Source organism: Mytilus californianus, unplaced genomic scaffold (genome assembly GCF_021869535.1).
Source record: "Mytilus californianus isolate M0D057914Y unplaced genomic scaffold, xbMytCali1.0.p SCAF_11, whole genome shotgun sequence".
Lineage (NCBI taxonomy): Eukaryota > Metazoa > Mollusca > Bivalvia > Mytilida > Mytilidae > Mytilus > Mytilus californianus.
Genome location: NW_026262593.1, coordinates 54979541 through 54991774, shown reverse-complemented (window position 1 = coordinate 54991774; position 12234 = coordinate 54979541). Strand labels below are relative to the sequence as shown.

Genomic DNA, 12234 nt, shown 5'->3' with positions numbered 1-12234 from the left:
GGTTCTTTGATATGCTGAATCTTACCATGTATTTAGATTTTTTATTTTGTGGGCCTGCTATCAAATTGGTTCATATTGAGGTCAAAAGGGTCCAAAATTAAACTTTGTTTGATTTCATCAAAAATTGAATTATTGGGGTTCTTTGATATGCCAAATCTAACCGTGTTTTTAGATTTTTAATTTTGGGTCCCGTTTTTTAAATTGGTCTACATTAAGGTCCAAAGGGTCCAAAATGAAACTTAGTTTGATTTTAACAAAAATTGAATTCTTGGGGTACTTTGATATGCTGAATCTAAACATGTGTTTAGATTTTTGATTATGGGACCAGTTTTCAAGTTGGTCCAAGTTGGGGTCCAAAATTAAACTTTGTTTGATTTCAACAAAAATTGAATATATGGGGTTCTTTGATATGCTGAATCTAACCATGTATTTTGATTTTGGACATTGGACCATAATAGGTAAATTAAAAAAATAGAAGTTTTAGACCACATTCTTTCTGTGTCAGAAACCTATGCTGTGTCAAATATTTAATCACAATCCAAATTCAGAGCTGTATCAAGCTTGAATGTTGTGTCCATACTTGCCCCAACTGTTCAGGGTTCGACCTCTGCGGTCGTATCAAGCTGCGCCCAGCGAAGCATTTTATTGTTATTGTTTTCGTTTTGTTTTGTTTTAGTTGTTTGATGTTTTTTTTCTCTCGTTGTTTTAATGTTGTTGTTGAGTGATTTGTGTTTAAACACTGCTAAATACTTTGCATTCTTGTGAAGCAGAAATTGAAATCAATTTAGTCATACCACTCTCATGCGCATACAGAAACCGCTTGTAAACAGTTTTACTTGAACAAAATAATTTTAGCCATCTTATACAGAAGGAGGAATATTTAATTATCCATGTTATAGCAACAGCTACATTGTAGTTCATTATCATTTAATCTCATTGAAATAACTATAAGGAAAGTACGGTCAAATGAAAAAAGTTAGTTCCCACTCAAAAAATGTCCTATCATTTCAACTAAAATCAGTACTTTTCAAAAAATAATTACTAAGCTACCAAGTAACTTGATGAGCGATTTTTATAAAATAGATACCATAGGATGTAGAAATGTCTGAAGTTTTATTGTTTATTTGGCCATTATTCTCATGAGGGTCGTTTTCATTTTCTGATGGGTTAAACACAAATGCAAATTTTTACGGTTTTGATTTGGTTAGAATACATAGCAAACTTTTCCAAAAATATATTTCTTTGTGTTCATCTTGTCAGAAAATTAAAATGAGTCTGAATAATATCATGGCCAAATAACTTGTGTCCACTAACTGTACATGCTGACATGTTTAGCCTCTGCTTTACCGATTATGATTGCATTTTATGTTGAAAGTCTTCATTATTATTGGAATAAATATTAAAATAATTGTATGACACGCATATGTATGGCCTATGAATGTCAAATATGATAGTCCGGCATTTATAACGATGACCTCTACTGACCAACCACGTCATTTTGTTTGACATGAGGTTCAAAACCTTGACCCGATCTTATAAAAAATTCTACCAGTTGTCTGCAGAAAAAAAAAATAGCGTATTTATTCTGTAATGAAAAATGTATAATACAATTCGATAAATTGATTACCAGATTTTTATAATTGATTTAAAAAAAAAAGATGTTCAACACAGTATCAATTGGTTCTGAAATCGTTCGCTGCACCCATGCGATAACATATTGGTATTTAGACTCGCAGTTGATATTGAAACAGTAACACTATGTAGTAAACACTATTTTGCTCTACCAACACAAGACCAAATGAACTATGTCACACAGAAATGTATACTGTTCAATCATTCTCAACGCAGATATATAGATCAACTGTTACACGTAGAAAGTCCCTCTCTATCTTTTCAACTCCTGAACAATATTCCATGATAACAATAAAGTCATTGTTGTGCTGCAAGATTAACGTCCGACTGTTTCCTAAAGTGCGTCTGCTATACAACAAATATACATGAAACTAACTACTGTGGCGAGTTAAAAAAACCACAGTCTTCCGCCAACACAAACGTAAATGAAGCTTAAAGTTCATGCTACATGAACATTGGTAATAAAAAAACAAAATAAGCGCTTCTGTAAATGCGTCTGCTTTACGGAAAATATACATGAAAAAAACAGTTTGCAAGAATTAACAACAATTTAACATAAAGTTCATGCTACTTGAACATAATTCAGTAATAAAACAAACTAGAGGCTCTCAAGACCCCATGTCGCTCACATGTATCTACTGTGGTTTTGAAAACCATGTAAAATAAGGTTAAAATCATGATAAATAGTATTAGAAACCCTAATAATGATTGAGGCCAGGTTTGGTTTAATTTGGCTTAGTATATAGATTAAAAGTAGGTTATCCCATTGTAGTCCCCTTATCATTATTTAAATTAGTTTTCAAGTTGTGACCATTTGAAATTGTTTTTTACAATTTTCCCATAGACTTCTATAGTAAACCCCTATGTTATATTTTTAGCCATCGCGGCCATGTTGGTTAAATGGCAGGATCGTCGGATACAATTTTCAATTAAGATACCCTATTGAAAATTGTGGCTAAGTTTAATTCTATTTCGCCCAGTAGATTAAGTGGGGAAGATTTTTGAAGAAGATAACAAAAATTTAGAAAAAAATTGTTAAAAATTGACTAAAGAAGACTTTTTTGTTGAATAAACTGAATGTATTTTTTTGCCTTTTTAATACCGGTTATATCAAGCATTACTGTCAATTTTTGTCATAATCAGTTAAATAGTTTGAGAAAATTCTAGTATAATGTAAGACGACATTTACAGTTTCGAACAAAATTTCTTCGAAAAATCCAAATCAAGCCACATCATGATAGAATATAATGTGGACCAATAAATGATCAAATATTTATCTCATCTGCCTAAAAACAGTTGAATATGATACAAAAGATGACTCCAGGGTGATAAATACCACTAATGGACCTATTGGTTTTCGTTATAAGGTCCCTTTTGGTCCATTTATACCTCTCATTTCCCCAAATTTCAACTTTTTAGGCCAATAAATAAAAATTTTGGGGAAACTTTCACTCATTTATGAAAGAAATGTGATAATATATGACTAATTGAAGTGTACAAGCTGAATAAACCATCCATATAAAAGTTAACTGACTCCATGGAGGTTTAAATAAGTCTTTACGTAAAACTTAAATTTACGCCGTGTTCCAAAGAAGGACACAAAAAGCTTCCCTTTTAGTGAATAATTTGTTGTAAATGATTCAAAAATAATTTCAATTACTTGAAGAAATAAGCAGAAAAAGTCAGAAAAAATTAAAAAAAAAACACTTAGTATGGCTTCCTCTGTCTAATAATATTCTTTGTAGAGCCTATTTCAAGGCAATTTTCTCATAAAATGTGTTTTTGAGACTCAATCTATTCAGAATATTTCATTTTTGTAATATTTCACTTAAATAGCATGAAATTTTAATAAATGAGAGTACACACAAGGTCAAAGGTGAATGTGCAGCTTCCCATATTAGGTGTAATACCACCATTGATTTTCCCCTATTAGTCTTGGTTAAATTTGCACTTTTCAAAAAAATGTGCAGAATTTATCTTTGTTTCAAATAAAAAAATACATGGCATGCGTAAAGTTTTATCCTGTCCAGTACTATAGACAAAATATCACATAATGTTTCATTGCATATAAGAAAATAACCATCACTGGAAGTTAACCAATCAAATGTTCACCCTGTTTCTTCCTGTGTACAAAGCTTTTGTAACCATGTAACCCCAAGTTCCCAAAATATTCTAAAGAAACACCAAATAAAAAATTATTGGTGCTTTGAAACACCCAAGATATATGTCTATGACACAGAATTTTTTTACTGCAATGAAATGTAGGATTAATTTCCTACAACTGTCAAATTCAAGGGAATATTTGTTTTCGACCCTTTTTCGTATGCAACCGGATGTGACGTACTATGAGTTGGTGGTATTACGCCTATATAGGGCAGTAACTCCTTTAGGAGTCAATTGACAATTATTGTCATATTGTCTTATTTGTAAATCGTAATTTGCACAACATTATTGCTGTTTACAGTTTATCACTGTCTATAATGATATCTAAGATAATAACCAAAAACTGCAAAATTTCCTTAAAATTACCAATTCAGGGGCAGCAACCCAATAACGTCTGATTTGTCTGGGCAGATAGATCATAACCTGATGAACATTTTAACCTTGTCAAATTTGCTCTTAATGCTTTAGTTTCAGAGATATAAGCGAAAAACTGCATTTTACCCCTATGTTCTATTTCTAGTCATGTCGGCCATGCTAGTTGGCAAGCGGGTTCATCGGACAATTTTTTAAACTAAATACCCTTATGATCATTGTGGCCAAGTTTGGTTTAATTTGTCTCAGTAGGTTCAGAGGAGAAGATATTTGCAAAAGATTACAAAAATTTACGAAAAATTATTAAAATTTACTTTAAAGGGCAATAACTCCTTAAGGGGTCAATTGACAATTTGGTCAAATTGATTTATTTGTAGATCTTATTTTGCTGAACATTATTGCTGTTTACAGTTTATATATATCTACAATAATATTCAAGATAACAACCAAAAACTGCAAAATTTCCTTAAAATTACTTATTCTGGGGCAGCAACAAAAAAAACGGGTTGTCTGATTCGTCTGACAATTTCAGGGCAGATAGATCTAAACCTGATAAACATTTTTACCCCTGTCAGATTTTCTCTAAATGCTTTAGTTTCAGAGATATAAGCCAAAAACTGCATTTTGCCCCTATGTTCTATTTTTAGCCATGTTGGCCATCTTGGTTGGCAAGCGGAATCGTCGGAAACATTTTTTAAACTAGATACCCCAATGATGATTGTGGCCAAGTTTGCTTAACTTTGGCCAAGTAGTTTCAGAGGAGAAGATTTATGTTAAAGTTAACGACGACGGACGACGGACGCCAAGTGATGAGAAAAGCTCACGTGGCCCTTTCGGGCAGGTGAGCTAAAAACTAATAAGCGTAATTATTTAGTTCCGTGTGTTCTGATTTGTAAGTTAAAACAATACATACAGCCACATCAGCTGTGACATTAATGTCCGTCTTGGTCAGCAGTCAAATTACAGCCACGGCTAACAAACCACTTCTGAATTTAATATATGACCTATATATGTAAAATGACAAATCCAAAAGTATGATTTATGCAAGTGCGAAAAATTCCGAAGAATGCTAAAGACAAAGCTATATTACACGAGGTAAATCAAAATTTAGGAAAGTGAAACCCATTTTTTTTTATTTTAGTAGTCATAATACCAACCATACCCAACAAAAGTCATTCTTTATTACCTTTTATTTTTGAGTTCAACAAAAAAAAAGAAAATGTAATTTCTGTTTATTACTTATGCGTGTCTATATACAGCATTTTATTGTAAGACTTGTATCATTGACGAATTTTATCCTAGAAATGAAAACATTGTCAAAACATGTTTTGATATTCAGGCCTTGCGTATTTTATTAAAATTTTTGTTGTTAGGTTAACCCAATTTACCGCAGTAAAACTTCGTGTTCCGTAGGCCAAGCTTTATACAAAATAGTTCTTTTAATCGAAAAAATTGCCTTCAATTTTGGTTTTATCTGACAAACAAAAACTTTTATAAATCTCGTTCCAGCCATGCTTTATCTGTGATCAGAATACACTTCGTGGGGTAAATATAAAAAAAAAAAAAGATGTTGTATGATTTCCAATAAGACAACTCTCCATCAGAGACCAAATGACATAGAAATTAACAAATATAATTTACCTTACGGCTTTTAACAATGAAAAAACCATACTGCATAGTCAGATATAAATGGCCCCGAACTGACAAATATCAAACAATTCAAACAAGAAAGCTAACGGCCTGATTTATGCAAAACTATTACTGTTTTCTACACATTTCTTTAATGAATTTTTATTTATAAGGAACTTAGGAAATACAACATTTACCTGCGTGCATTTCTGTGCACTTTTTGTTTATTTAAAGGAAGATATTTATATAATGTTGCATAACTTTGGCAAGCTACCTTTGCATTTCAAATTTCTACCATCGTTTTATATATACGAATTGCAATTGGAATTAATGTTTTTTTTATCAGATCATTTGAATATCTCGTTTATCAAGTTAGCAATATCCTGTTTTAGTACTGCAAATGACCTCGAAAAAGACGCTTAATTAACGAGTTTAATGTACCGGAATAACACACGGCTGGAGATTATTTTAAATGATAGAATAATATCTATGTTTTAATTTCCGTCTGGTCGTAAACAGTTTCTTTGGTCAATTTTTTCTATTTAGCCCGTTTATGGAGTACCCCTCAATTTACGGTTTTGGATAGTCACATTGAATCCAAAACTAGAATGTTTTGTTCAATTTCAGGTTCAAAACAAAACCTTTCAAAACGACAGAAAACTACACAAAATCGAGTCGCGTGAACGTGTTGACAGTCTTTTGAGGTGCGCTAATGCGAGTAATGATTTATCCACGGTAAAGATAATCGCGAGTACAGATTTTTTTCAAATGCAGTCTACCATTCAGCATGCATTACAAAGTATTTATTGAAGTCAACACCTGTGCAATCAGGCAATACAATAACTGATGAATCAGAACATGAGCTTGCTTTCAAGTCATTAATAACGATTGTTAATGATGATCGGCTCTTCCATAAAAAGGCCTTTCTTATGTCGCACATCCTCGACTTATACCGATCACTTATGCCCAATCCGATACTTACCCATCTGCCAAACTTCAGAACACATTAATTAGTTATTATGGCAGCTCAATTACAATTCAGACACAGCGAGGACAAAGGATGTCAAACATAGTGTTAAGCTCTGAGCTTACTATAGGGGATGCCATATCTGCTGCCTGAAAATTGAAGTCTATGTTAAGACTTTCAAAATTACACCAAGGTGTGTCTGCAGATATCAAAGATACATTAAATGAAAATCAATTACTTCACTCTGCCGCTACCGCTCTTAGGCGCGATATTGAAAACCGCGCTATTGCCTCTGATCACTACCCTAGTGCCAATGAAGCCTCGATGGGTGCTTCTATGGAAAAGAAGCCCGCATCATTTCGAAAGTTCATTTGTTGGTTGACTGATGAAAAATCACACAAAGGCGCTTCTGAACCGTATGTTGTCCCTAAAGATAAATATTGTAAATGTATGGCTATCACAGAATCTATGGTTTCTGTAGCAAAATCATTATTCACCACATTCCATTTGGGACTTGCCGTGCAGTTATATCGATATCATGAATATGGGTCACGATCATTGATAGAAACTTTGTATTCACATGGCTTTTCTGCTTCCTATGCAGAGGTAAGACGATACCTGACAAGCATTGGCATTTACGAGGTTGGTCGTATTCAAGACGGTATTTACGTTCCAGCCTGCATTCTTTCAAAACACCAAGGGGGTGTTTGATACAAGTAGGTGCCGACAATATAGACCTCAACACGGAGACAATTGATGGCAAGGACACGTTTCATTCCATGGCACGAACAGTCATTTAGGTTTGTCTGTCCACAATTGATTCGAGTTTGCTACCGTACTCATCAGGGACGGAATGGCCTTAGTCCAGTCTTTAAATGTTAAGACATTTAGCACTTTCGGTGAATTGGCTCTACATTTAATTCAACATCAGAAATCATGCCTTACCAATGCTGCTACAGTTGTGATGTCTTTGATAGATACGACATCAAACATTCTATAAATTCTGCCGAAAGAGGCCGACGAACTGGAGTAATAAATTCTAGCCAAAAGGTATTTCAGGTAATAGATGGTCGATCCATACCAGACTGGAAAACAAATTCTTGAACGTCAACGCAAATAAACCAGATCTACTTAAGTTCCTGGGTGATTTTACCCTTCGTCATCATGCTCAGTCCCCGGTGCTCACTTTGGCTGAGGATAAACTTTATCTAGTGGGTATTTTTGTTGACCCAATTGTCGTGAAGACGTCTTCCGCAGTGGTAACTGACTGTCAGAATTTATTCAGCACACATGAAGAGGCAGATACGCGAATGATCCTGCATGCCATGTTTGCTGAGGTTGAGAGGCAAAACAAGAAGGGTCGAATAATTATAAAGTCTCCAGATACAGATGTTCTAATTCTTTGTGTGCATTTCTGCCCATCAATGAAAAACACCCGGGAACTGTTGTTTCAAACAGGAACAATAACCAGCAATAACGATGGTCGCAGATTCCTTCCTGTACATGGATTATGCAGTGTCTTGAGCCCTGTCATGTGTAATGTTTTACCTGCTATTCATGCTTTGACAGGTTGTGACACTACTTCATCATTGTTTGGAATCGGGAAGAAAACTGTTTATAAAGTTTTGAAGGACAATCTTGGAGACTTTGTTTATTTGAACCATCCTTCAAGCGGTGACATTGACAAATCTGTTGATGTCAGCCAGACATTTGTTGCAAGGCTCTATGACCAGAAACGGAAAGCCATATTTGAGCACAGTGATTTGAATAAACTTGTAAGGAAAGCTTAACAAAAAGATTCTAGCTTAGCCAAACTACCCCCATGCGAATCAACTTTCCTGCAACATGTCATGAGAGCGTCACTTCAGACCAGTATTTGGATTTCTTAAAATTTTGCACAGCCACCACAACAGTCTCCTTTAGATTTCCGCTGGGAAGACAAACATGGATTAACCCCAACCTTTTTCAAGGGACAAATGTCATCAGATTACTGAAAAGATTTACTTTGTACCTGCAAAGGTAAATCTTTGTGCCCAAAAAGTTGTGTTAGCTTTGAACAAAATCTGTCCTGCACCCAACTTTGTTCGTGTCAAGGAAGTGAAGCGTGCTGTAATGCTAATACGCGTACTGCATCCGCTAACGAAGACGAAGAGATTGGCGCATAGCTAAGATTCTTGTAAACACTTTCCCACTGTAACTTTTTGAATATTTTTTTTACAGTATATCCCTATTTAATGAAGACTAGAGGTATTGTATGTAGCTTTTAAAAGACAGGTTATATATGAGTCTTTACCGATTTTAAATAACAACATTAGCAAATTAACATTATTATCAATCACTTCCCCAAAAATTGGAGGAGTCTACATATTTTTACCAAGATAATCCCACTTAGACAATGTTCATGCATTAAACTGATTTTGTTTTATACTAAACCAACCGCTAAATCAAGGCAAGTCACACTTTTTCTTAAACCTCGCATTCGCTTCGGTTGACTTTGATATTTGTTTGTGTTATAACTGATCTTTACGACTTTGCAACTACACAATATTTATTTATCTATAACCAGATACTAATTTTCCAAAAATACACACCCTTTTGAATGCAAAATTAAACATGTTTCAGCGCTTGAATTTTGTTTTTTTTAAAAGAAAGAAACATTATTGAAATAATTTGATAAACTGGTGTTTTATAGTTTAGAAAATAATTATATCATATGCTGTAGAGAAATATGATAAGCAATATGAAAGTTGATGGATGTAAAAAGGTCAAGACCATTTCTACATTTGCCATGTCATAAATGGAACAAAAATCAGAAGGTTCAAGATAAACGCCATTTTGTATTGGCAACTCTTCATATAAATGGTCAAATTTATCGTTTTGACATCCTTTGCAGCATATGCTTGTGATGAAATCGTTTTTGTAGCATTCTAATGACTATATATCAGAAAATTTCTCCTTGTTCCTTAAAGTTGAAATAATGATATTTTTAGGCTTGACCTTTGACCCCAATTTCACAAAAATGTGACCACTCTGGGTTTTTACCACCAAACGTTTCTTATTGTACACATTTTCCTCTTTCCATCGATATATAATTTAGGTGGGTGTTTTTCGGTACATTGAAGTTTTAAAAAATGAAATCTGGTTGCAGTACTATTAGTCTTTACTTATCATGATTAACAAGAGTTTCGATTAATTATTTGAGACGAATGTGGCAGGTTCACTACGCACCACAATACAAAATGCTGATTATGTTATATTTGTAACGACACTTTAATGTTTGAAAAATAAAACAGAAATATATTGTCTTAAGAAGTCTGCATATCAAGATGATAAAAACATAAAACAGGATGGTAATGAGTTAAGACCTAATCGAAATGTTTAAGGATAATATTCAACAATATTAAAAGAAGTTTAACGGCGACTATTCATTATGTTAAATTCAGTACACAGGTGTTTGAGATAGTAATAGGGAGATAACCAGGGATTGAATGCAAATTACTTTGAAGTCGAGGATGAAATGTATTCCCTTTCTCAGTGACCTGGTTTGAAATTCAATTTTAACCTATCCAAATGATTCAACCTGCCTAAATTTTTTAATTAATATGGTATATAAGAACGAATGTAATTTTATAATTTTATAATTACAAACCATAATCTCATTATGAGGGTCTTTATATGGTCTTTCATTAATGTATTATTACATTTTTATACAATTGTTCCCTTTTTCTTTATATTTTTGCTCATTATTCACTATTTATTATATTTTATCATCCTATGATTCACTATTCTTCATGTTTTGTTCCATTTCATAATTTTTGTCGTATTTTCTGTTTTTTCCACATACTCTTTTTTGTGAAAACTCCATCAAGATCCTCTATTTCTGGGTTAACGTCTCATCTGGAGTATAGAATATAATAAGTTTCTGACAGTTTATCCGTCTATATTATCGTAACTTTTGTATATGTAGATTATATGTATTTCATATTATATATATTTCATGTGTTGAATTGCCAAATTTAATTTACCAATATAATATGTAATCAACTATTTCAAGTTTATCGCACTGTTCATTTCTAGACGTTATGATAGACAATACAAACTATGAATTGCATTAAATAGTATTAGACCCTATTTAGGCTCAAACAGTCAAAGGGAGATAATCGTATTTTGTTATTTGAAGCTATATCACGTGACAATACCTCCAGGTTACATCGTTGTCAACAGACTGTTATAAAACTTGGTCACAGTATCTGCAGTATGTGTTGTAACAAATTTGGTTGACAAACTGAATCTTAAAGTAAGTATTTAACGGTTATTAAAGTACTTAACTTGCTGTCCCACAAGGATGTTTTGTTTAAATAAGTACTTTCGTTTTCTGACGAAAGAAAGATATATCACTTAGGTCTAAAAATGAAGCAGTTTTAGTGTTGCAGATGTCTTTTGAATATTTGTGTTTTTATGATTTAGATTCTTTTTATTTAAGTATACAGTAGTTCTTTTTTTATTCAAAAGGAACAATTAAATGACATCAGACCGTATCAAGATTTAAACAATCAAAGGGAAATAACAGTATGTTGTCCTTTGTCAAAACATGGGTGGTAACGTGATGGAGAAATTTATTTTTCAAATTAAATTTATCACGTGACGGTACTAAATGATTACACTACTGTTATCAGGCTGTTATAAAAATTGTAGAAAGTTTCTGGAGTATTTTTTTGTGACATATTATTGTTGACAAGCTGAGTCGCAAAGTAGGTATTTGTCGATTATCTAACTTTCCAAAAAAGCTATTATTAAATATGTACATTCGTTTTCTGAAGAAATAAAATAATATACCTCTTCGATCTAAGACCGTATCAAGATTTAAACAATCAAAGGGAAATAACAGTATTTTGTCCTTTGTCAAAACATGGGTGGTAACGTGTTGGACAAATTTATTTTTCAAATTAAATTTATTACGTGACGGTACTAAATGATTACACTACTGTCATCAGGCTGTTATAAAAATTGTAGAAAGTTTCTGAAGTATTTTTTTGTGAAATATTATGGTTGACAAGCTGAGTCGCAAAGAAGGTATTTGTCGATTATCTAACTTTCCAAAAAAGCTATTATTAAATATGTACTTTCGTTTTCTGAAGAAATACAATAATATACCTCTTCGATCTAGTAAATTACTGTATGTTCAAAAATTATTGTGTGCATTTATTATTGAAGAATGGACAAAAATGCAAAATTAATTATTACGATTTAAGAAAAATCTGCATTCAGATATATGTATCAGATGATTCAGAATCAGAATGCGATTGCTTAATATAGCGATAATTGTGCGCATTAGTAAAAACTTCACAATAATTTCTGAACTTACAAAAGCAGTTTTAAGTGCCATAAGTATCTTGTAGTTATTTGTGTCGGGGGTTTCAGTTTTGTTTTTTTGAATACTGCAATTATCTTTTTTTCGAAAAGGACAATAA

General features: G+C 32.8%; 3 protein-coding genes across 4 annotated transcripts in view; all 3 read left to right on the top strand.

Annotated features, from left to right (window-relative positions):
• The window catches only part of LOC127720339 (E3 ubiquitin-protein ligase TRIM71-like), a 237430-nt gene that overhangs the window by 112713 nt on the left and 112483 nt on the right, over positions 1-12234 (top strand). The window lies entirely within an intron of this gene.
• Positions 1-12234, top strand: part of LOC127720341 (uncharacterized) — a 210699-nt gene that overhangs the window by 126669 nt on the left and 71796 nt on the right. The window lies entirely within an intron of this gene.
• Positions 10959-12234, top strand: part of LOC127719250 (E3 ubiquitin-protein ligase TRIM71-like) — a 158768-nt gene continuing 157492 nt past the window's right edge. The window contains exon 1 of the mRNA XM_052225266.1: positions 10959-11060. The gene's annotated coding sequence lies outside the window, so the exon portion shown is untranslated. The remainder of the gene's footprint in view (positions 11061-12234) is intronic.